The 24,178-nt window shown below is 44.2% G+C and overlaps 1 protein-coding gene across 8 annotated transcripts in view; it reads left to right on the top strand.

Moving 5' to 3' along the window:
• MGAT1 (alpha-1,3-mannosyl-glycoprotein 2-beta-N-acetylglucosaminyltransferase) overlaps positions 1-24,178 on the top strand; it is a 47,057-nt gene that overhangs the window by 9,408 nt on the left and 13,471 nt on the right. For 3 of the 8 annotated variants that reach the window (XM_081853556.1, XM_081853557.1, XM_081853559.1), the window contains one exon: positions 3,907-4,041. The exons of 2 other annotated variants lie outside the window; for them this stretch is intronic. The gene's annotated coding sequence lies outside the window, so the exon portion shown is untranslated. Of the gene's footprint in view, positions 1-3,906; positions 4,042-13,867; positions 14,015-14,037; positions 14,262-18,205; positions 18,230-24,178 lie in introns of those variants that run through there. 3 more of the 8 variants (XM_081853562.1, XM_081853561.1, XM_081853558.1) reach the window with 3 other exon arrangements.

The raw sequence follows: 24,178 nt of genomic DNA, 5'->3' as shown, positions 1-24,178 counted from the left end.
CACTCACAAGTCATGAATGTGATGGCTCTCTCTATGATTTACCCTCCAGCAACTGGTATTCAGATCTGTACGGCCTCCATCTGTGGTACTTTCATTTTAGCTTTCATGGCTAACAGTGATTGATAGGCCTATCCTCTGTAAATTGGTTTGGGCATTTTAAAAAGCCATTTAAGCTGCTGGCCATCTTACATTCTGTGAGGTGATCTGATTCAGAGTTCAGCTGAGACTGACTTGAATGAGTGTTCAGAACTCAGCGATGGCTTCTGTGTTCTGGGGAAGAACTCTTTTCATTAGTGTTAAATATTGAAAGCCATTCAATTAAGTCTCTGTTGCTTGGCAGAACCCAAGAAACATTGCAAAGGGCAGACACGTGTTTTCTGACAGATTGCTCTGATCTGCAGATCTAGAAACCTTGGCTGGCTCTGTTGAGAATTCTGGTTACCGTTTGACTGGTAGTAGAAAAGAGTCTGTGTAATACTGATAACATATTTTAAGAGCTTGTTTTTAGGAAGAGTAGCAGAACTGCTAATTGCAGAAATGTCTGCCTTCTAGAAGCCAGCAGATTTCTATTCTACTTACAACAGACATGTCCAAAGTCCGCTTTGGGAACCTAATCTGGACCGCACCGGCCAAGTTAATCTGGCCCCTGTGGCCCTCATACATGTTCACTTCATCAAATCTGGCCCCCCTTGGAAAACGTTTGGGCACCCCTGACTTACAACCTTTACAAGTCAGCAGGCCAGGTTAGTGTGATGTAACAGCTAGAGTTTCGTTTGTAGAACAGGGAGGCCCAGCTTCAAAAAGCAGCTCTGCCAAAAAGTGACTAGCCCAAGGTTTCCCAGTACTATCTCTCAATCTAACCTCCCTCAAAGGGTGGCAAGCAAATAAAAGGTGTGGTGAACGCTGTAGTTCTGAACTCCTGGAGAAAATATGGAATGGAAATTGAGCACCTTCCTCACCACCCCAAATGCAGTTACCTTGGTAATAATCTTGACTTCAGGACACTTGTGGCCTGTGCTGTGTTTCGCTTAAGTGAGCGCCTTGGAGAATGGCCAACTTCCCCGTCTCAGTGGTCATCCCCACCTGAAATTCTTTCAGATAAGGGCTCAAGGGCAAGTGTGCTCCCAAGCATGTTCGGATGGCCTTTCCTTTGTGAGGATAATGTTTCCCTGTCTGGGGGGGGGGGGTGGTTGTGTAATTTGGTGACTTCCTCTCTCCTGCCTCCAGGGACTGCAGCCTCACAACTGTGTGAGATGGTGGTTCAGCTGAGAGGGAGGGGACTGGCCCCTCTACTGCACTTGCTGACTTACCTTTACCCATCTAGACAAGCACTATGTACATACTCATGTGGTCTCTCCAGGTGCACTCTACAAAATGGTGCCTGCCACTTCCCTGATAGCCTCGTATTGAGAGGCAGAGCTGAACGGAGCAATACAATGTTCATTGCAGTAGCAGCACAAAGCTTTCAGTGCTTTCACATGTGTACCCCACTACAAATGCAGTTACTGCCCCCATGTGATGTCTCAGCGCTTGCTATAATGGCGCACATGGGCACAATAATAGCACAAACTGCTCAGCTGGAACTTTCTGGCTTTGCGTTCTCTTGTGATGGCAATTGGCCAAGCCCGTAAAATTCTCTCTGGTTGGCAGCACTAGACTCGTCCCCTCTGCAACTGCTTGTGTGTTTCTTTTTGTTTTGCTCCTAACCTCTCTCTTCTTATTTCTGTTCAGATATGTCAGCAGGAGAAGCTGGGTTGTGTAATTTTAATTGTGGCAGTAGAACTGGAGGGAGAGTTACAGGGCAGATGGTGGCAGGTTGTATAGGAAGGGTGGGATGCATGGCTGGGCAGCATGGAGACCTTACTCCTGCCATTGCAAATGGATGGTGCTGTTGCAAGAATGCCAGTTTCACATTGGCATTATTTTTCCTATGGAATGCTTAGCCACAATTGGATACTATTATCAGATAGGCTGTTGGTTGGCATTTGGTCTGTCACTTGGTCAGCATTACAATTCTAACCAAATAAGGCTGGAATCTGTTGAATTAGTCTATCATTGTGAAGAACTTTCTGTAGGTTTCAAGGCTTCAGTGGATAAGCTTGGAAGCCAAGAGGATGTCAGTCAAAGATGGGGCTTTTAAGAATCATGGGGGAGGCATCATGCGTGAATGTAAGTCTCTGACATATTGACTGACAATCCAAAAGCAACACAGTAGGCTAATAATATAATTACAATACTTTTGTATCACTGTTGAATTATGTCTTAATTGGCAATCAGATAACGTACAATATATACATGGTGACACCAGCTAACGTGAGTTAAGAAAATGTCCCAAAATAAGGGACATGTGTAACGTCACGAAGAATCACTAAAGCTTGAGGCAAATATGCAGTATTTGTAGAGAGTAAGCTGAAGAACGTTGGTGCTCCAAACACAGCAACAGGACAGTCCTTCCAGGATGACCGACTGTTTCAATCAATGTTCTTCCTCAGCTGATTGATAATAATACCAAATGGAATCAGTTACATTCAAATACAATAAATGAGATATACCTGAACATTCTGTAAATGGTTATTACACAATAAGAGATACATTACCAAGTAAAACGTCCAAAAGGGTACACAGGATACAAATGTTGGTGTCACCATGTATATATTGTATGTTTGTATTGTATTATATTGTATCTGATTGTCAATTTAGACATAATTCAGTAGTGATATAAAAGTATTATAATTACATTATTAGCCTACCGTGTTGCTTTTGGGTTGTCTGATTGTTCTGTTCGCAACACAGTGGTCCTTTTTTGTTTAGTCTCTGACATATTGTCAGGTATTTAGGAACCCTCAGTGGCTGCTGTTGTGTAGAAATGTTGGCACATCTGAAAAAGAATCTGACTTACATCACTTTGTGTTTTTATTTTATTTTTTATTAAACCTAAAATGCATTACCCCTTTTGATGTAAAGATATTATTATATGAAGTCTCCTGCCTATTCCCCCTGCACCCCCTCCCAATCTGCTTCCACTATGTTACACAGTTTATAAGGCTAAAACAAAATAAAAAAATTCCTTCCAGTAGCACCTTAAAGACCAACTAAGTTAGTTCTTGGTATGAGCTTTTGTGTGCATGCACACTTCTTCAGATACACTGAAACAGAAGTCACCAGACCCTTCTATATAGTGAGAAGGTGGGGAGGGGTATTACTCAGAAGGGTGGTGGGAATGGGTGATTGGCAGATGGCTGTGATGAGCCTGTTGACGACTCTTAACGACTGCAATAGGTCTTACAGGAAAAAGCAAGGGGTGAAAAGGTGAAAAATGGCTTTGTCATGTATAATGAGATAAAAATCCAATGTCTTTGTTCAGACCAGGTCTCTCCATGGTTTTAAGTTTGGCAATAAGTTGCAATTCAGCAGCTTCTCTTTCCAGTCTATTTCTGAAATTCCTTTGTAATAGAACAGCTACTTTGAGATCTTGTATAGAATGTCCTGGGAGATTGAAATGTTCTCCTACTGGTTTCTCTGTCTTGTGATTCCTGATGTCCAATTTATGTCCGTTTATTCTTTGGCGTAAGGTTTGGCCTGTTTGTCCAATATAGAGAGCTGAAGGACACTGTTGGCATTTGATGGCATAATTTATAATTTGATGGCATAGTTTATAAGGCTGTTTATTTAGCTGAATTTTTAAAATGTATGCCGGAAATCCAAGTTTCACCATCCAAAGCATGGAGATTAAGATTTCTGAAAAACATGAACTTGGTCTTCTGACATCTCTCTCCTGATCTTTGTGCCATGCCTCATTTATCCATGGTGCAGCACAGAGATCCTAATGATACATCAACCTATACTAGTTATATTTGAATTTTTCTTTGGCAGCAAATAGCAGACTTACTTTTTCTTTTTAATTAGGTGACTTCTAGGAGTCTTGAGTCTTTCGCAAAGTGGATATAACATCTGCACACATGTCATCATGGGAGTTGTCTTATGCGCTATACTTGCGTTTAAAAATATAAGGAGCTTTTTGTGCCTGCTTCTGATAAAAAGGTAGGTGGGGACTCAATGAGCATGGGTCTGTTGTGGAAGTGGGGGAGGTGGATCAAACTTTTCCCAGCTTACATTTTTTTAGATGTGGGAGTGCCAAGCATCAACTATCACTTATCTTTAAAACAGGCTTTTTTAGAAGAAGTATAAAAATTTGATTCGGGTCACTTATTTGGCTGTGCATCTTGCATTTTTATGTTATGAAGCACCCTAAGATCTTCAGATGAAAAGCAGTATACAAATTTAATTAATAAATATTGAAATCAGTTCAAAGGTGGCTTGTTGACAAGTTAGCTTTGCATTTGAGATAACCAAGTTTATTACCAGAGAAATTTCATGCATTTGATCATAAGACTTTATAACCCGGTTGTTGTAATGACCTTTTGCCCCAAAAGGCTTTCATTTTCTCACAGAATGGCTGGGAATGAGTTTCCACATAGCAATTAACTAGGGTTGCCATATTTCCAAAAGTGGAAATCCGGACAGAGTTGTTGTTGTTGTTTTGAGTGGACCCTGCCACCTTCCCAAAGCCTGCCTGATTTTGAGAAGGCAGCGTAAGGGCTCTTGGATGCTCCCACAGGCCTGGCACTGCTTTTCCAAAGTGAGACATGCCTGCATCTCCCTTTCCATCACTGCAAACTAAGATGCCTGAAAGCGCTACAGAAGCCCTTGGAGGGAGGGAGTCTGCTCTAGGAAGCAGAGAAAGGGAGAGAATGGAAGAGGGATCCTGGCTGAAGGAGGGAAAGGAGAGGAGAAGAGAGGAAAGGAAGAGGGGTGTCCAGACAGGAGGCTGGTAAAGGAGGGAGGGGAAAAATTAAATTAGTAAGTCCCAGTTGGAGGCAAGGAGAGTCTCCACGGGCCAAATATATCCTCATTTTCTGGAGGGAGCCCCGTAAAAGAGGAGAGAAGGATGTTGGGGGGGGGGAGGCAACGTTAGATGGAAATTGAGAGGAGAGGGGGGATGCAGAAGAGGCATGCTGGGGAGGAAGGGGAGGGAGACGCGGGGGGGGGCTGCTACTTGTTTTGTCCTGGGGGGCTTGGATCGGGATGTGATGACAGTTGGGTGCTGAGGAAAAATGCAGCAATTCTCATTTGTGATTTGGCAGAGGGGTAGGAGAGGCTTAAAGGCTAGATGTCCCAAATCAATACAGTGCCAAAAGTATCTCTTTAGGGTCCAGTTTTTAAAATTGCTCAAGGTATTGGAACCGTTTTATCTACGCCTCTCTCATTTTTATTCTTTCTGTTAAATGCAGGTATGCTAACAATCCTGCCCTATATTTGCTGTTTGATCTTCCATGTCCATTTTTTTTTTCTTCTGGCTCAGTGGCAGTCTGCTGCAAAGCATACCATCTCTCTCCTGGAGTCAGGCATGACATTTCTTCCCTTCTTTTGATGCTCAACCTTTGTGGGTGTCTCTATTCATCTTAAAACATGCCCTAGAAAGAGAGGCAGCTGCTGAAGGTAGATAGAATAAAGCACAGGGAGAAATGTAGCTTGCAAGTGTAAAACGAAATGGAATAGCACCCCATAATAAGATGACAAAAGATTGGGGGCCTATAATGGGTCCTATTTCATTCTGTGTTGTTTTAAAAAACAAACACTATTTTTAAACCTTCCTGAGGCTTCCAGCAGACAATAGTATTTCTGAGCAATAACCTTAGTTATTAGCAAGTTGTGCACATCACCTTAAAGTGGTCCACAAGAATTACTTGCCAGCTAGGTGAATATTAGTCCTTTACTGGCATACTGGCAATCTGAAAGGGTTCATTCCCTGTTTCCCCATTGGGTGGCAAATCTTCCTCAACCCAGACAGCCAATTCCAACTATTTACAAGGCTAGCCAAATAGTAAGAGCAGGTTGGGAAATGAGAAGGCAAGCCATGGGAGGATTGTCCAAGTAACTTCTGCTTTTGTACATGAGGATAGCCACTCCAAAACCAGCACATGGTTTGATGAAGAGGTGTCTGCCCACTATAATGTGGCAGGTGGCAGGTTTCAGGTTTCAGAAAACAGTGTGCAAATTGTAGTAAGTTGCTTGAAACTGAAACAGGCAAATAGGGTACACACATCTGGCACAGGAAGTTATTTTGCTAGTGCGATCAAAGTTGTCCATCCATGTCCTAGACTAATACTGGGGTCAGATTCCTTTATTAAGGTTGCATATCCTTAAAATGCAGCAGAATGCCAAGTCGGCATAGATGGAGCCACACTAGACATATTTATTGAATAACATTTTATATAGGTAAAAATAAAGGTAAAGGACCCCTGGATGGTTAAGTCCAGTCAGAGGTGACTATGGGATGCAGCACTTATCTCGCTGCAGGCTGAGGGAACCAGCGTTTGTCCACAGACAACTTTGCGTCATGTGGTCAACATGACTAAATCACTTCTGGTGCAATGGGACACTGTGACAGAAGCCAGAGCGCATGGAAACGTCGTTTACCTTCCCGCCACAGTGGTACCTATCTATTTATTTACTTGCACTGGTGTGCTTTCGAACTGCTAGGTTGGCAGAAGCTGAGACAGAGTAACGGGAGTTCACCCTGTCACAAGGATTCGAACCGCCAACCTTCCGATCGGCAAGCCCAAGAGGTTTAGATCACAGTGCCACCCACGCCCTGTTAACATTTTCGGTACCACTTGATTGTAATAAAACCTCTAAGTGGTTTCCAAAAAATACCAAAATTATCAGAAAAACAATTTAAAACAATTTTTAAAATCATTAAAATAAACTGTAGAAAATATTAAAACACACCAACATTTATGGGTCTGGGTTGTTGTTGTTGTTTAGTCATTTAGTCATGTCCGTAGGATTGCCAAAACCTGTTACAAGTAAGTGCCAAAAATAATGTCAAGAGGCAGGGAAATTCAAAGTATGGGTATTGCTATACTCAAAGACTTGATTCCTCAAAACTGTGGAGCAGGTATTATGTGGCACCTGTAACAGTGCCAGTTCTGTAGATCAAAGTGGTTTAGAGGGCACATACTGGGTAAAGTGATCACACAAGTAAACTAGTCCCAAGCCATTAAGGGCTTTGTATACTATTTGTATACTAATAGTAACACCTTGAACTCTGCCTGGTAAGAAATCGGCAACCAGTGCAGATATCTGAGCAGGGTCTCACTTCTGTTAGCAACTGTGCTGCAGCATTCTACACCAACGGCAGTTTCTAGGTCAAGCACAATGGAGCGAGTACATTGCAGCAATCCAGACTTGAAGTCACCAGTGTCTGAACTATTGTGGTCAAGTTTTCCCAGTCCAGGAAGAATAAAAGCTTCTGTACCAAGTGCAGCTGGTAAAAAGCGCTTCCAGCCACTGAGTCTACCTGTGGCTCCAGTGACAAAGCTGGACCCAGAAGCACCCCTGACTGCATATCTGCCCCATCCAGGACAGACAGCTGACCAGTTTCCCAGACACTGGAACCACTCACCCACAGTGCCTTTTTCTTGCCAAGAGTCAAGCTCAACTTTTTCAGTCAAGCTCAGCTCATTACACAGTATGAGGAGAAAGACAGCAGGCAGTTACATACATTATTAGCATGTCACATTGTGTCTTATCTTAACTGTGATCCAACCTTGGCTCACCAATTGTCCACTTCTGCCACTTCTTTTTAGTATTACTTAGCCTAATAACCCATTATGACTATACCAAAGTTCTCACGTTTTTGTTTTTTTAAAAATTCAGGTGTATAAGCTTCTGTCTTAGCCAAGATCTCTAAGATTGCTCACATTGGAATGCAGCATAAAGGACAATGGAACCCCATCAGGGAAAAAATGTATTCCAAATTAACAGGCAACAAGGAAAACAAATGAGTAATAATATTTTTTAAAAAAATCTGTAGGCAGATTCTGACATTGTTCCAAGAGGACGAAAGCTTTACCAGTCTTCTAAACTGTTTGTAGAATTGGTTGGGTGAGCTTTTCTGGATAAATAGCTCCCATCATTGGAGCACCACTGTGGAGGAAACCATACATCTTAGGCACATGGACTATGCTTCATGGTGGAGGTACTTACAGCTAGCCTTCCTTCAAATATTTTTAAATCCTGGGGTGGTGTGGAAAGCAAAAGAGCTGAAAGCAACACCACCCCTCATTCACCTATGATCTGATTACTTCCTTCCTTAAACCTTTTGAATTCCCCCTTTATGCAGAGATGGGAATCCGTTTCAAGTGTTCAGTCTCTTGTGCCCTGCCTGTAGCCCTTTATCATGCTGTTAGCTGGGTCACTGTGTCCCAAGCAAGGCAGATTGCTTACAGTGCCCATTATGCCCATGGAAGGTATCTGTCACCAGTTCTTCTGAAGGATAAAGGAGAAGCTACAAAGCAAGACAATGGGTGTTAAAAACAAGTCTACAGATCGTATTCTCTCAGAATAATTTCCAAGGATTTCTGCCCATGGTGTGCATTATTCCTATATTTTTACAATTTTTGTTTTGCCTTTCTTTTCCAAAAGAAAGAGACAAGGTAGTTAACAAAATGCCTGAAGTAACAATCAGAATAGTTTATTTGTTGTTTATCTTTATTGATTTAAATATTACTTTATATCTCACTTCTCCTCCATTATATTCCACCTCTTTCCAAGGGAGTAAACATTCAGGCACTGAATAGACCCAGAGCTGCTTAGCTTCAGCAAGGCCTCGTGTGTGTGCCTTCAGATCATACACTAGGACCATATCTACAACAAAATGGTGCTTATTTCCAAGTAAACGTGTTTACCATTCCTTTAGCAAAAGCAAACAGCATTTATTCATGTAGTCATGATACTGTTTTCAGTTTGAAATCAAAATTTCACATGCTTAAGAGCATTTCTATCCCATCAGCACAAGCTTTTCTACTCTGATAATGGGACTTCCCCTGCTCCCCTACATCCCCACACCCTTGGTTCTGATTTAAGCCCATGAATATAGTCAAACCTGATGGTAAATACTATTCAACAATTTCATGCTGGATTCTCCCTTGGAAGTTTTTTTTGCATGAAAAATATTGATGTTTAGGTCAGTGGTAGAGCATCCTGGAAGGCTGAAATGTTCTCCTGCTGGTTTCTAAATGTACATGGGATTTATATGTCTGGCTTGTATCCATTTACACTCCTGCATAGTGACTGATCTATTTGCGCCATATAGAAGGGCTTTGTTGGCAGGTGATGGCTTTCATCACATGTTGAAGATGGGAGGGGGGCTGTGCAGGATCAGTCCAAAGGCCCATCTTGTCCAGCCTCCTTTTCTTACAGTGGCCAAACAGTTGCTGCTGAGACATTTTCAAGCAAGACCTGAGTGCAAGGCACTCTCCCTATCCTTCCCATTTGTTATTCCCAGCAACTGATGTCCAACAGTGGAGGTAGAAGTATAAGCAGTTGAATGAGCCCCTGATGGTGTGGTGAATATTATTAAGCACTACAGTAGTGTTGTCTGAGTGGATAGGCGGGCAGGCAAAGTTAGCATCTGGATATGTTGCATGATCTAGTTGCTGGGTTTCTATCTGTCTTGGGTGGTCCATTATTATTCATTACAGTTGTTTGTTCCACCTTTCAGAATACAAATCCATCCATGGCAGCTTACTAATAAGATTAAACTACGTTTAAGAAACCCACAATAAATTGCAGCAACATATAAAACGTAACTGGGATCCTTTCTGTGCTGCTGGTGGTAGTCCTCAGCCAGCGCAGGTCCTGATGCTGTTGTCTTAGCCTTTCTCCCTGTCTCCAACCTTGAATCCTTCCTACAGTCGATGCTGAAACAGGCTCAGTCTAAGGAATCCTTCCTGCTGCTGACTAGCTGTTTGAGATAAGACAGGCCAGAACAAGCAAGAGACTTTGTTTCTAAGCCTTCGTCTCCTCCTCATCCCACCCCTTTTCCACCTGAAGCTGGCACTTCCTGAAAAGGGACAAATTGTGCCTGAGGACATGCGTATTTTGTGCTGTGTCACAGAGCACAGAACCTGCCATGGGATTTGGCTCTTTGAGCATTGCACTTGCATGCTTTCCAAGTGACACAGGCTTTTGGTCTCCACAGCTTTGAAGTTTTACAGCTGCGCAGATGGGGCGAATGAAAGACTAACAAAGCAAAAGGGACTTTCTATGAGGTCTTCAAGTGGCAAGGTTTCCCTGGCTCCGGAGCTTTTTATTTCCCTTTCTGTGGCTTGCATTCCTTAGCTCTGGTGGCCCCGATTCTGACAGGCTTGGTCAGCAGCCAAGCCTCAAGAATCTGTTTCCGTTTTTCCAGCTTAGTGCTGCCCCTTCTTGGTGGGAGAGTTCTGTATTGCTCAATTCCACTCAACAAGCAAGTAAAGCCACCGAGCAAAACATTATCAATTTACTCACTGAGTTCTCTCTCTTCCTCTCACTCCTTCCTCACACACCCCTCTTTAGATGGGAAAGGTTAATCCTCCCTGATCTGGTAGCTGATGCTCACAGAGGAGGGAGTTAGGTATCATGAGGGAACCAGCTGGACTAGAATATCTCCATCCTGGAGTCTCAAGGGAAGGCATGTTTTTTTGTACACCTGTGAAACAAGGCTTCCTGGCTGCCTTCTTAACTCTCTGCGAGTTCACATGTCAACAGGACAAGTGTTCATCCAGAAAACTATCATGAAAATTGTTGACTCGTATTCCGGCAAGTGAAACTGAGAGGCAAAAGGTGAGGTCATCTTAGTCTGCTTCTTCATCAGCATCAGGGTGGAGAATGTGGCATTGGAGTTTTTTCCCTTTGGGCTCCTCTAGCTGCCGTTTCTCCAGTCACTGGGATTTGGAGACTCAAGATTGGGGGTTGGTCTCAGTGGGGATCTTTCTCTGATTTCCATCTGCCTGCTCTGCTCATAGGTATGAACTTGAAGTGCTCCTCTTTTCTTGCTTTGAGGACTTTCAGTTTGAGACATTTATCCACTAGAGCCCTCCAGGTGTTTTGGGACTACAACTCCCATCACCCCTAGCTGACAGGACCAGTGGTCAGGGATGATGGGAATTTGAGTCCCAAAACATCTGGAGGGCCAAGGTTGACCATGCCTGGGCTCTAGAGCTGTGGCTAGAACAAAGGAGTGTTGATTAAGCCTGAGCAAAATACTTGAACTAGTGGCCTGGTTGACAATTAGCTTCATACTGGGGGCTGTATAAGTGAACAATGGTGGAAGGGCCAGCAGTTTTAGACCTGCCTGCTGACTTAGTCTAGTACAATCTATGGGCCAATGGTTCTTTAATCTCCTACTCTTCCTTAGTGCACAACATAGACTTGGACAGAGCTCTCCCCTGAAGATGTATCACAGCTGCACAGTCCCCTGTGTGAGTCAAAACACAGGCAAATGGGAGTGAGCAGCTGAGGTGTATGTGAATGCTGCCAATGTTTCTGTTGCTGTTGGCACAGGAAGATTTTTTTGCAATATGTGAGCTCCCATAGGACAAAGTGACCGAGTTGCCTAACGAAGAGCTGCCTAAGTAACAAGGAGGGTTCTATCTTGGAGGCCAAATGGGAAGCCCTGTGGGCCAAACTTGGGTTTGCTGCTAGCCTGTTTCAGAACTACTGAGAAACTAGGAACTGTGTCCTTGCACAGAGATGAGACTATTTCTCATCTCTAGGCTCGAATCACATCTCGACAGTATGACCTTTCCAGCCATCCTTCAGCCTTCCTTCTGTAATTGACTTGGCTATATGCACGTTAGCTTGGGAGGGAATAGATCATAGGAATATAGTTGCCCAGACCTATCTTCCCTCTGCTGTGGAAATGCATGTTGCTTCCATAGTCAGAAGGCACAGGATATAGCAGCTTTGCTAAAGCTAAGCAGGTTTGTGTCTGGTCAGCGCCTGGCTGGGAGACTGCCTTGGATACCCTGTGTATGCCGCTTGGAATTACATTGTGGAAGCAAGGTGAGAAATATATTTTAAAAATCCATGTTTTGAACCTTCCTCAACCTGGTGCCATTCGGAAGTCATCTGGAGAATACCGGGTTAAGGAATGCAGAGTTCCTTCAATGGTTCTGAGCTATTAAGTAGAAATTTACTATAAGGTTGCATATGGAGGATTATCAGTGACAAGATGACTATACGTTACCTCTGCTATCCAAAGTGGCATGCTTCTGAGTATCAGTTACTGAGGATCATCAGCAGGAGTGCTCTTGTGCTCATTGTGGGCTTTGCTTAAGCATTTGGTTGGCTACTTTAGGAGCATAATGCTGGACTAGTAGGGCTTTGGCCTGATCTACCAAGGCTGCTCTTAATTGTCTGCCTTGGTTTTGTTGATGGCTTCCTGTTTTTTTGTCCATTCTGCTCATTTCCCCTCCCCCCTAACATCATTACGCAGGCTGGGACAGAGTTCTGTTTCCTATTAGTGAGTAGGCAGCTGTGGTGGGGATGGAGTTGAGTGATCTGGTCCTAATTTTGCGTCTGGCTCTCCCCATATTCAATTGCAGCCTTGATCTTCTGATGCAGACTTGATCCAAATCATCCAATAAATGTTTTTGTTGTTTGGTGTTACAGATATAACATGAAAGTCTGATTTGTCACGTCATAAAATCAGTGAGAGCAAGAGAGTTTGGTGGACTCAATGTGTCTGATTAGGCATTTTAACCGTCTTTGCCTTCCGTGTCAAGCTGAATCCTGTCCTCATAATTAAACTGGTTCCCAATGCAGTAAAGATTTTCTTCTTTCTCTTCCGCCATCCCTCAGCAGCCTCTTTGGTTAAGGATGATTTTAAAATGAACCTATCTGCCTCAGTGCTCCAAGGCACATTACCATTGTATCTCTTTTCCTTCCTCCCTAGCAGGCTCTTCCCTTCTCTCACAGTTCCATTGTGCTGGTGTGGGAGACAAAAGTACACACCCAGCCACAGGTAACACTTCACTTTTTCCCTTGCTGTCCCATTGAGACCTCTGAGTGGTCTGAGATCATGCTCATGCTGCTTCTCCCTTAATCCCCTTCCCACGATGGGACTCTGAGTGGTGGTGTACATTGCACCCTTAATGCACAGCTCGCCTAAAGTGGGCTTCCTAATTTCCCCACAATTATCCCCTCCCTCTTCTGTATCCTGTTTACCTCGAAACCAGCACATTCTCTCTCTCTCTCTCTCTCTCTCTCTCACACACACACACACACACACACACACACAGGCACTTCCTCCACCACCACCACCAGAAACAGGCGACCAGCTGGCTGGGAAGAGAGCAGTTAATGGTTAACGCTCCTCTTTGGGGAAACGTGGCAGCAGAAATTAGCTCATTGCGGTCATTGCTTGCTTTGCTTAGCTAATCATCTCCAGGAGAACTGTTTTCTCTTCCAGACCTATTCCTAGTATTTTACCAAGAATATTGTACCTTTCGCCTGTGCTTCTTTGCTGATACTCTTCTTCAACTCCACCAAAGTCCACTATTAGCAAGAGAGGGTCATATTGATCTGTTTCCTTGGCATAAATGTAGTATGAGGGGGAGCTTGGCATCCACTTCTGTCACTTAGGTCAGAATCTGATCCCAGCTTTGACTCAGTGGAATCATCCGGACTGGGCTAATGCTAGTAACTGAGGTCAGAATCCAGCCCTCACCTTTCCCATATTGGCCAGTGCAACAGTTTCAGGATTACATTAGCTTCACTGCACTAGCTGTAAGATGCAGACTTGAGAATCCAACCCTTTTATCTTCAGCCTCCCTCTGGGTGTTCTGGGTGTGTGAGGGTTAAGCCTTCCCTCTTCAGGTTGAAGGAGGAGAGGGGCCCTGACTTCCTGATAGAGAGGGCTGCCCTGTGGCAACCTCTTAACCCTGCCCCCTTCCCTCCTACAAAGGAGGGGCCACGTTTCCTGATTTTCCCGGGGAAGTGAAACTAGCTCTCTGGGTTCAAAACTTTGCAGCAGGGCAGCGTGCCTTGCCGTGTTTTTTCCCTCCCTCAATTCAGGCATCCAGCGAATCTGTCAGATTCTGCCCTGCCGCTCTGCTGCCACTGGAAATTGGATACCGGCGGAAAGATCTTTTTCAAGCGATAAAAACTGCCAGAGAGACAGAAGGCAAGTTTGTAACACTGGACTTGGGCTGTTGATTGGAGAGCGGGACAGAGAGGGGAGGTAAAAGCTGAACATAGCAGCAGCGGCAGGGTGCTCTTGAAGTGGACTTATTTGTCGAGGCGCACAAGGAATGTCTCCTGAGCTGGACTTGCTAATCTGCTCGGGACAAACGCTGTGTGTTAACTCCACAGAGCTTCAGATAGAGGGGAAAGTGCTGGCACCATGTGGCAACAGCAACTTAATGGTGACGGTGGGTACAAGTTGAACTTCTAAGGCACTATGGAGAGGGTATTTAGGAACACTTTACAGTGGCGCGGCCTTTTAAAAAGGATCAAATTCTAGGTTGTTCTGGTAATTCTACGTTTAGTTGTTTATATCTGATGAACTTGGTGCAAAAGAACTGTATAAACAGTCCTGCATGCATTGAATGTGTTTCCTATGTAGTAGTCTCTGTACAGGTCTGCGGTGGGTATTAGACATGGGAGCAAAACTTTTGAGAGACCTTATCTGACCGGTTTTAGATCCGGGAGTGTTTGTGTCTGTTGTGGCTCATGAGTACATGGACTTTTCCAGCAGTGCTGTTTGGATAGTGGGCCTCTTCGTCCTGCCTTCTGTGTCTTTACCTGCTCTAATAGCACTTACAGCAAGGAATTAGGTGATAGAATGGTCTGCACCCCTTAGAATCACTTGGAAGGAACAATTTTGCATGGTCATGGCCTCTCTCCTGTTGTCACCATGTATTCTCCCATCATGTTTGCATCCCTCATCTTACCGCCCAGCTAGATCCTTATGGTGGTTTATAGACAAAATATACAAAATAACCGCACAGGCTGTCTTAAGAGCTGGCTATTTAATACACTGAGATGCCTTTGGCGGCTGAGCCACTATCTGAACAGACTTGCTTGAGCCTCTGGGACTCTGTGTGTTTAACTGTAACTAGTTCTAAGTCCAAGGTTAAAACATGGAGCCGGTTATACTGATATCCTGTCTTGCAAGGCTGCCTCGTGATTAGTCGCTGGGCGTTTCTGTTTGCTGAACAGCTGAGACTGTTGTGTATTTTTTCTTTTTTCTTTTCAGTCTTTAAGTAGTTCTGCTTCTCATTAACCTTCTGTCCCCACACTTTGTAACCTCAAATGCTTTTCTTCTCATGCTCCATTTAGAGCAGGTGTAGATAATCTTTGGCCCTCTGAATGTTAGTGAACTACAACTCCCATCAGTCCCAGCAAGTGTGGCTGATGGCCAAGGATGATGGGAATTGCAGTCTGGAGGGCCAAAGCTTCCCTATGCCTGTTTGTGAAGCTTACACAACCAACTATTGTGGCTTCAACTGTTTTTAGGGGCCTGGCAGAGTAGAAAGTGGGACCGGGTTCCTGTGAGCATTAAACCCAGATGGAGGGAAGAGTATTTCCATCACTTTGCTTTCTGAACATTAGCACCAGTAACCATGAGGCTGGCAGCTGCGCTGACTTCCTGAAAGGTTCAGTGCTGCATTTAGCTTCACGAAAGTACAAAAACAGAATTTACTTCCTCTGGGCAGGGCAAAGTGTTATCTAAGCTGTCACCTAACAATGATGAACTGAACTAGAATTTGCCTAGAGGCTACCTTTCAGGCAAGATCAAAACCCTACATCTATCCTGTTTTAGTAAATACGTTATCCTTTTGCTTGTGGATACACACAACTAGAAAGAGTACTTTAACTCTCTCTTTTGGGGTGGGGGCAGGATGGGGGAAAGAATATGCTCAATTCTGGCAGGGCTGGAAAACCTGAGTCATGAAGGAGTATGATTCAATATATTTGGGGTTAGTCTCTTGCTCATCTGAGTAAGTTGCACAGGGCTAAATGTGTTGAGGTTTGGGTTGTTTTCCCAATGTAGCCTCAGGCTTGTTGCATGTAGTGTAGTTTCTACTCAAATCCTGAGATGACCTTTGTGAAATTGTGAATCCCCAAAGTTCCCTGTCTTTGCACACAGTTCTATTGCATTGTCTGATGCATGGCTGTGGGTCAGTGTGACAGTCAAGCCATTTGACCAGGCACCTTCCCAATGCATTACAACTCCAATATCAGTAACCTTGTGCCAATTGCAAAGGTAAAAATGGAGGCCCTGATCATCCAAAGCTCCTTGCATACTACTTTCTGATCTGCTTTTTATCTCCAGTTTACCCATTGATTGTATACTCCGATAAGCAATAAGCATAGGTAAAAGACACAAGCCCAGAGAGTGTGATTTGCATGAGTCTTCTGCTTCAGAATCTCCACCCTTCCCTTAGTAAGCATGACTGCTTCGTGTTGTATCTGAACACCACCATGCCCAGACCCGACCTTCTCATGGTCTCCTCCGTAAATGCAATAGTGATAGGAAGTGTGTCAACCTTAGTCTGTAGTTTGGAATGTGAAACACTGCCTCTTCATATTTAAGGTGTTTATTTTTTAATATGAGAGAAAATTGAATTGTTAGAACTGATTGATTTTTTGGAACAGCATTGTGTAGGCTTCTAAGGTTTAAGGCCTCAAAGCCCATTGCTTAGAGGTGCTACGTCAAGCCAAAGGCATGTTTCATGAATCTATTGCTAGGATCAGCCAGTTGCATATTCCTTCCCAGCAGCGTGAGGAAATAGAACTAGTCATAGCTCTCCAATAGAACAAGAATTTCTATTCACGCTGCCAAGAACCCTTTTCTTCCCCCTTCCTGTGTTAACCTAGCAAATGTTTGAAAAATCATTGTTATTCTGCAGTGACTTTGCCCTGTGTACCTCCCAGATTTCAGCAGAAAAATAGGAGCAGGTCCCAATTAGCTTGCAAAATCTATCCCCAACTCTGATACAGAAATGGCACATAGTTATGGCTATTTATGGCGAGATCCCTATAACTTTGTGTCCTTCATATCTAGAGGGCTGAAGTGTCAACATATGAATGCTGTTTTGCCATAAGGGGAACAAATGTATAAGACCACAGACACTATAAAACCCTGAGCAGTACCCACAATGGCTACCCAGTATTTCAGTGATCCAATCCAGAGCTAAAATCCTGTTATTCTAATGTGAGGCGTGTATGCATACATATACATCTAATACAGAAAAAATGTTTCAGTGCTCCCTGCATTTTTTTGAAGGAACCAATTTCTCCACTGATGCAAATATTGTGACTCATATCTGGTGCTTTGACAGTATTTAGTTGTGCATGTGGGGCTGTGAGGAATTTAACTGAAACTCAACAGTATCTGTTCCTAGGTTCCCCTTTGGGACCAGGGTTTTCCTCATGTGGATAGAGCTGGAGCCAGACAAAACAGGGATTTGTTGACCTCCCACCTTTGATTTTCTAATCCAGACCAGGGCTCAGCGTTGGACAGTCAAACGAGTTTGGCTGGGAGTTTTCCACTGACAGCTTGACAGATGGTTTGGAAGTTTTGGCATAGCTATTAGTCTGCTGGCGGGGGGTGGGTGAGGGAGTTCCTGGCTTTGGCTGGATGGACTTGTCTGGACCTCAGCTCCTGGTGGGGAAAAAATGCTCAAGGTGTTTTGATTTGGAAAGTTGTAGGTCTGGAAGTGGTCCCTCTTATTTGAAGTCCCCATGCTGAAGAAGCCACTGTCGACACATAAATAACTCTCATTCATTGACTCAGCTTTACTTCATTCATGCAAGACAGTAGACCAGGCTGGGGCACTTGGTTGTGGGTTCCCCCTTCCCGGCCATGACTGGGAAGCGGGGGGCTTAGAAGTTACTGTGGGCTGCAGCTCCCAAAGGAAATATCTGTTTGGATTCTGCTGTGCCTGCTTTGGGGGTTGGAATGTTGGGTATAAAACAGACCCGATGCTCCAATGTTCTTGAAACGTGGAACTCAAAACAGGAGGGTGTTGAATCCTGCAAGTCCAGTCGTGGGCATTACTAATCCATGCGACATGTGTTCATGCACTTGGAATGTTTTCTTTTGCTAGGGGATGAAGGGAATACATGAGGCAGCCCTGAGGAAGTCTTATTCAGCCCAAAGAAAGAAGAGGCCTGTTGAAGCTAATACAGTGGATGCTCGGGTTGCGAACGTGATCCGTGCGGGAAGCACGTTCGCAACCCGCAGCACTGCATCTGCACACGTGTGGGTTGCAATTCGGCGCTTCTGTGCATGTGTGAGTACCGAAACCCAGAAGTAACCTGTTCCGGTAATTCCGGGTTTGGCGCAGTGCGCAACCCGAAAACACACAACCTGAAGCATCTGTAACCCGAGGTATGACTGTATTGCGTTTGGATTTGGTCATGAGATCCCAGAGTTATCACCCCAGCCCAGCTAGAGGCTTTGTAGTTGCCTCAAAGGTGTACCTAAAATTATTTGCCAAACTATGGTTAATACAGACCAGGTTCTTCGCAGTTATTACATGGAGGCATCTCATTCCATCATTCTCTTGGGGGATGGGTTTCCTGCCATGTTTGCAAGCACAGCAATCATGGCCTACAATGTTGTCAGTCAGCTCTTTCACTTCAAAGACTTAACTTAGGGGTTAACACTCCTGGCTTGGTCTGGTCTGAACCAAGGGAAGCAGTCCGCAAGATGTCTTGGTCCCAAGTTGTTTAGTGCTTTAAGTGTTTATAACAAATGGGTAGCTTATTAGCAGCCAGTGCAGATCTTTCAGTGCAAGTGCAATATGTATAAAGATGCCCAGATAATTTATTAGGTGCCATAGAAAAAGCAAACAAAGAAATAGAAGAGCTGTATTTTGTACTAGCAGGAGCTTTCAAACCAGGTGCACGTGTAGCCCCACATACAATGCATTGCGGTACTCTAATTGTGAGGTTACCAGTGTATGGACCACTGTAGCCAAGGCTATCACTGTCTAGGTATGGTTGTACTAGATGCACGAACAGAGGTTGATGGGCACACCTAGCCACTGAGGGACTCTGGACCCCTAGTGACAAATTAAATCCAGATCCCTTGGGGACATTGGATCACTTTTGCAGCTTCTGTAGGTGTGTGTATTCTGTGTGTATATTTGTGTTCATGCTGAAGGTCCTTTAAAAGGTTTTATAGACCCGGCACACGTTACATTTTGAAAAAGCACATCTTTCACAATCCAAACTTCATCCCACTTCATTTTAGTAGTGGGGAAAGAATGAGTTGCTCTGCGGTGGTTTTTTAGGGCATGAGGAGTCCTCATGCTAATTTTATAGAGGATGTCTTGTTTGGAAAGCAGAATCTGAGGTCAGTGGAGTTCGTCAAGTAATTGGGAAAGGAAGGAGTGTTTGGAAGATAAGACAAGAAAGGGGGAAGTTGAATTGGAGCAACGATTTTGCATTAGGCAAGGGGTCATTCACCACCATCACACACACGCACACACACGCGCGCACACACACAGAGAAAGTAGTAGAAGTTGGCAGAAGGAGACTAACGGTAATTGGGATTGTGCTGCTGCTGCACCTCTTTAAAATGCATCCTGTTTGAGGATTCTGAAGGAGAAGGGAGCAGGCCAATTCTGCTCAAGTTATGTGGCTGATGGTATTTGACTGTACTGATACTTAGTATGGTGTAAGCTGCCCTGATCCTAAGGTATATAGGATGTGAATCTGAAGTCAAATAGCAAGAGGGCTTTACCTGCAAGCTTGCATATGTTTGCATAGAATAACTGTTGCTTTCTCACCCCTTACTTATTAAACAAACCTATAGGGAAAAAATCAAAACTCCTGCTCAAAATATAGACAAATTTGGTGGCTACTATGCTCAATGGCTATGTTATTCCACCACTTTGGGAGCAATAGTCCCCTGAATGCTAGTTGCTGGAAGCTGCAAGTGGGGAGGGAACTGTTGGAGGCATCCCATAAACATTTGGTTGACTACAGTGAGAGCAGGTTGCTGGAGTGGATGGACTTTTAGCCTGATACAGTCAGGGCTCTTAACATTTTTATTGGTTGTGGAGGGGCGTATTATCCCTCCTCCCCTTTTTTTGCCTCCCTAGAAGAATTCTAAATTTATTCTCCACCTATGTTCCCTAAATGATCTTAATGTACAACTTTGATTAGAGCCTAGAATTGAAATGGAAAAAGGTGGGATCTGTCCTACACATCTGAGGTTCTCCATCCATTTTAGAGGATGTTTTGTCACCTGGGTAGAATTCCCCTGCTTAGACATTATCCCCTTTCCCTTTGTTGCTCTTTCCCTGTCCCTTCTCTGCCTTCTAATTCCTGCCTTCTGTAATTTGACCCTTTCTCAGTGCTTGTTCTGAATCTGGCACGTGGGGATGCTTTAATGCTTCTGTGGTTTCCAGTGGTGTAGTGCAGGACAACAGTTTAAGAACTTGCTTTATATTCTTGCATTTGAGGTGGCTTTGCAAACTTCTTGAACCTTCCTGCTCAGCTTACTCTACATTCTGCCCCTTGCCTCAGCTTACCCAGTTCTAACCCTCTGCTCTACAGTAGAGTGCACAGCAGCCCTTCAGCACAGTACAAAGATCTGTGAAGGACACATGACACTCAACGTGACATACATTGCAGGGGGTTGGACTAGATGACCCTTGAGTCCCTTCTAACTCATAAGATTAGATTAGAATGATTAGAAAAGGAGTAGAATAAGACACCTATGTGATCCCCTCTTAAAGCTACTTTTCCCAAATCTGATTGGGATGGTGGTGTAAATTTAAGAGAAGGCATCCCTCAGTCCAGGATTACTCAGAGAGGATCCTCTTGGCTGGTAGGCAGAGGAAGGGTACAGTTTTCTCAGTCATATTCTTCCCTGGACATTTTTTTCCTCTTCCAGGTTTTCAACCTACTTCCCACCCAATCTTTCCTGCAGTTCAAAAGCCACTGTTCTAAAGAAATATAAAATGACTTTGAGTTGAAGTGGCCCCCTTGAGTAGGACGTCTACTGCTTAGGAGATGCCCCTTGTCCTCTCTCTTTGGTTCCCTTCCTTTTCATAGAATCATAGAATCATAGAGTTGGAAGAGACCACAAGGGCCATCGAGTCCAACCCCCTGCCAAGCAGGAAACACCATCAGAGCACTCCTGACATATGGTTGTCAAGCCTCTGCTTAAAGACCTCCAAAGAAGGAGACTCCACCACACTCCTTGGCAGCAAATTCCACTGTCGAACAGCTCTTACTGTCAGGAAGTTCTTCCTAATGTTTAGGTGGAATCTTTTTTCTTGTAGTTTGGAACCATTGCTCCGTGTCCGCTTCTCTGGAGCAGCAGAAAACAACCTTTCTCCCTCCTCTATGTGACATCCTTTTATATATTTGAACATGGCTATCATATCACCCCTTAACCTCCTCTTCTCCAGGCTAAACATGCCCAGCTCCCTTAGCCGTTCCTCATAAGGCATCGTTTCCAGGCCTTTGACCATTTTGGTTGCCCTCCTCTGGACACGTTCCAGTTTGTCAGTGTCCTTCTTGAACTGTGGTGCCCAGAACTGGACACAGTACTCCAGGTGAGGTCTGACCAGAGCAGAATGCAGTGGCACTATTACTTCCCTTGATCTAGATGCTATACTCCTATTGATGCAGCCCAGAATTGCATTGGCTTTTTTAGGTGCCGCGTCACACTGTTGGCTCATGTCAAGTTTGTGGTCAATCAAGACTCCTAGATCCTTTTCACATGTACTGCTCTCAAGCCAGGTGTCACCCATCTTGTATTTGTGCCTCATTCCACAGCTCCCTTTCTTTGCTTTCCACCATGCTGCCCTTGCTAGTACAATCAACATTCTAAAAAAAGAAGAAGAAGAAGTAACAGGATTGGAATAAATCATGCAACTTAACTCGACAATTTGCATAATTTCTATTCTGGATGCAAGGTATTTGTCTGCGTCCTACAGGCCTGGCACTTCTTTGTTGGGTGTACACGGTTGTCTGGCTTTGCAGGAATATGAGTGCTTCTTCTCCGTTAAGACCTTGACAGATACAGTTGGACTTTCTCCTCATTTATATCAGTGGCTTAGTGAACTTGGCTTTTGAGATCAGTGTGTTGCTGGGATAATCTGCTTTAAAGCTGACTTGGTTCTCATATGCCTTGCAGATAAGGAAGGAGTGTGGTGCTATGGCAAGAACACATTCTCTGCAAGCAGAAGATTGCATGTTCAGTCCCTGGCATCTCCAGGTTTGGCTCAGAAAGACCCCTCTCTACAACCCTGGAGAGCTGCTGCCAGTTGGTGTAGAGTAATTAGTATTAAGCTAGGCAGACCAATGGTCTGACCTGGTATAAGGCAGCTTTCTGTGTTCTGTCACAGAGGGATGTAGGAGGAAGATGAGCATGTCTGGTGGTGCTTGGGAATGCCTTCTTGACAACTCTGCCTTCCTCAAGGTTCTTTCCTGACTTGCTCACTGCTGATTTAGGCAACCCTCTGCTTTCTCTTGTTGTTTCTGGCATCCATGGGTGGAATGCAGAATATATGCCGTTTTCGGTTTTGCGGAGTGCAAAGATGGAATTGTTCTCTCATCTCTCTGCTTTGCTGAATCAGAAATGTGTGGCTGCTTCTACTTCTGGCTCATTCTTAAGGTGGCTGCTCTTGCGAGAGCGTCAGGCCCTCTTCATTCTCAGGCCAACAAGTTAATTCTGCCAGTGCCCACGTCACTGAAAACATTTAGGGGAATTTCTCTTCAGACTCTGTTGACACTGATGTTGTAATGTTTGAAGAGCAATGCTACTGCTGAAAGTTCTCTTTTGTATTGCCATATCCTTCCCCAACCCGCTTCTAAATTCCTGACTAATCTTTTATTTTTGCAAGGCATATGGAAAAAACACAACTTCCTGTTCTAAACTGCCCTCAGTTTTTTAGCAAGGCGAACACAGTTCCTCTGAAACAGTTAAAAGCAAACCTGTTCTCCTGCATGACGCTTGCCTAGTCTGGCATCCAAGCACACAACTGTTTTCGGCCAGATTCATGAGGCCCTCTAAAGTTGTATCCAGAGCTGTTTATACTATGCAGTTAATACCTGAGCAGACTTTCAGAACATGCACTCTGGAATAGAATCCAGGCACTGGAGATTATAATCCTCATGGCTGTCTTGAAGAAATTCAAGTATCATGTATGTGACTTGGTGCAAGGCTGGGAGTGAGTACAGTACCTTTTGAGTGCCCTAGTGAGGGTATTGCTGCTGGGGGGGGGGTGCAGGGGTGTCTTATGTGTTCTGCTTGTTCCTTTTTAGCAATGTGTTCCTGTGGGATCTGTTGTGACGTGGGGTTTGTGATTTCAGCTCTCTTGACATAATATGCTGGAGACAGTTCTCTAGTAACACTTCTTTATTAAAGCAACAAGACTGAGACCTGAGGAGGGGAGAGCTACATTTATAGGGACAGGGAACTAGCTAGAAAGGATACATTTTGGAGGGAACAATATCAGGCAATCACAGTCCTGCCTTTTGGAGGAAACCAATAAGACAGAGGATCCAAATACAGCAGCTTAAATGAACCAATAGTAGTTGTACCCTCTGGAACCAAAAGGCAGTTACTTTACCCTAATGCAAATACAGACAATAATAATACAGATATAAAATCCTTTGACTCAATACACAACAGGATCAATCATTGCAACTGGGTGGCCAGTGGTGGGAAGTAACTACCGTATTTTTTTTTCTATAAGACTCACTTTTTCCCTCCTAAAAAGTAAGGGGAAATGTGTGTGCGTCTTATGGAGCGAATGCGGGCTGCGCAGCTATCCCAGAAGCCAGAACAGCAAGAGGGATCGCTGCGCAGCGATCCCTCTTGCTGTTCTAGCTTCTGGGATTCAGAATATTTTTTTTCTTGTTTTCCTCCTCCAAAAACTAGGTGCGTCTTATGGTCTGGTGCGTCTTATGGAGCGAAAAATACGGTAGATTTCCTTCCATGACTGTCCCACTTTAGTTTTGTTTTTCTGCTTCATTTTTAAGATCCCCATTCAAATTATAGGCATGTTTGGTGCAACTTCAGTTGAATAGTCAGCCATAGCATAGGGCGTCACCATTTATCATGTGCGTGTTGTGACAGAGATATGGCAGTGCTGGCTGGGCTTGCCAGGTGAGATAAGGAGATGTTGAGCAAATAGCATACTTCTCTTTTTACTCTCTGCTTCCTTTACTGGGGACTCTAATTGCCAAGTCAGCTTCTCTTTGCCTGTTCCTGTTAAATGCCAGATCAGTCTTAAAAGGAACAGCGGTAATTCAGCATTTGATCCTGGATAATGAAGCCACTCTGGCTTGGATCACAGAGCTGGTGGGATGA

The sequence above is a fragment of the Podarcis erhardii genome (genome assembly GCF_964252035.2).
Source record: "Podarcis erhardii genome assembly, chromosome: 2".
NCBI lineage: Eukaryota > Metazoa > Chordata > Lepidosauria > Squamata > Lacertidae > Podarcis > Podarcis erhardii.
The sequence above is the reverse complement of the archived record's forward strand: the minus strand, read 5'-3'. Positions and strand labels throughout refer to the sequence as shown.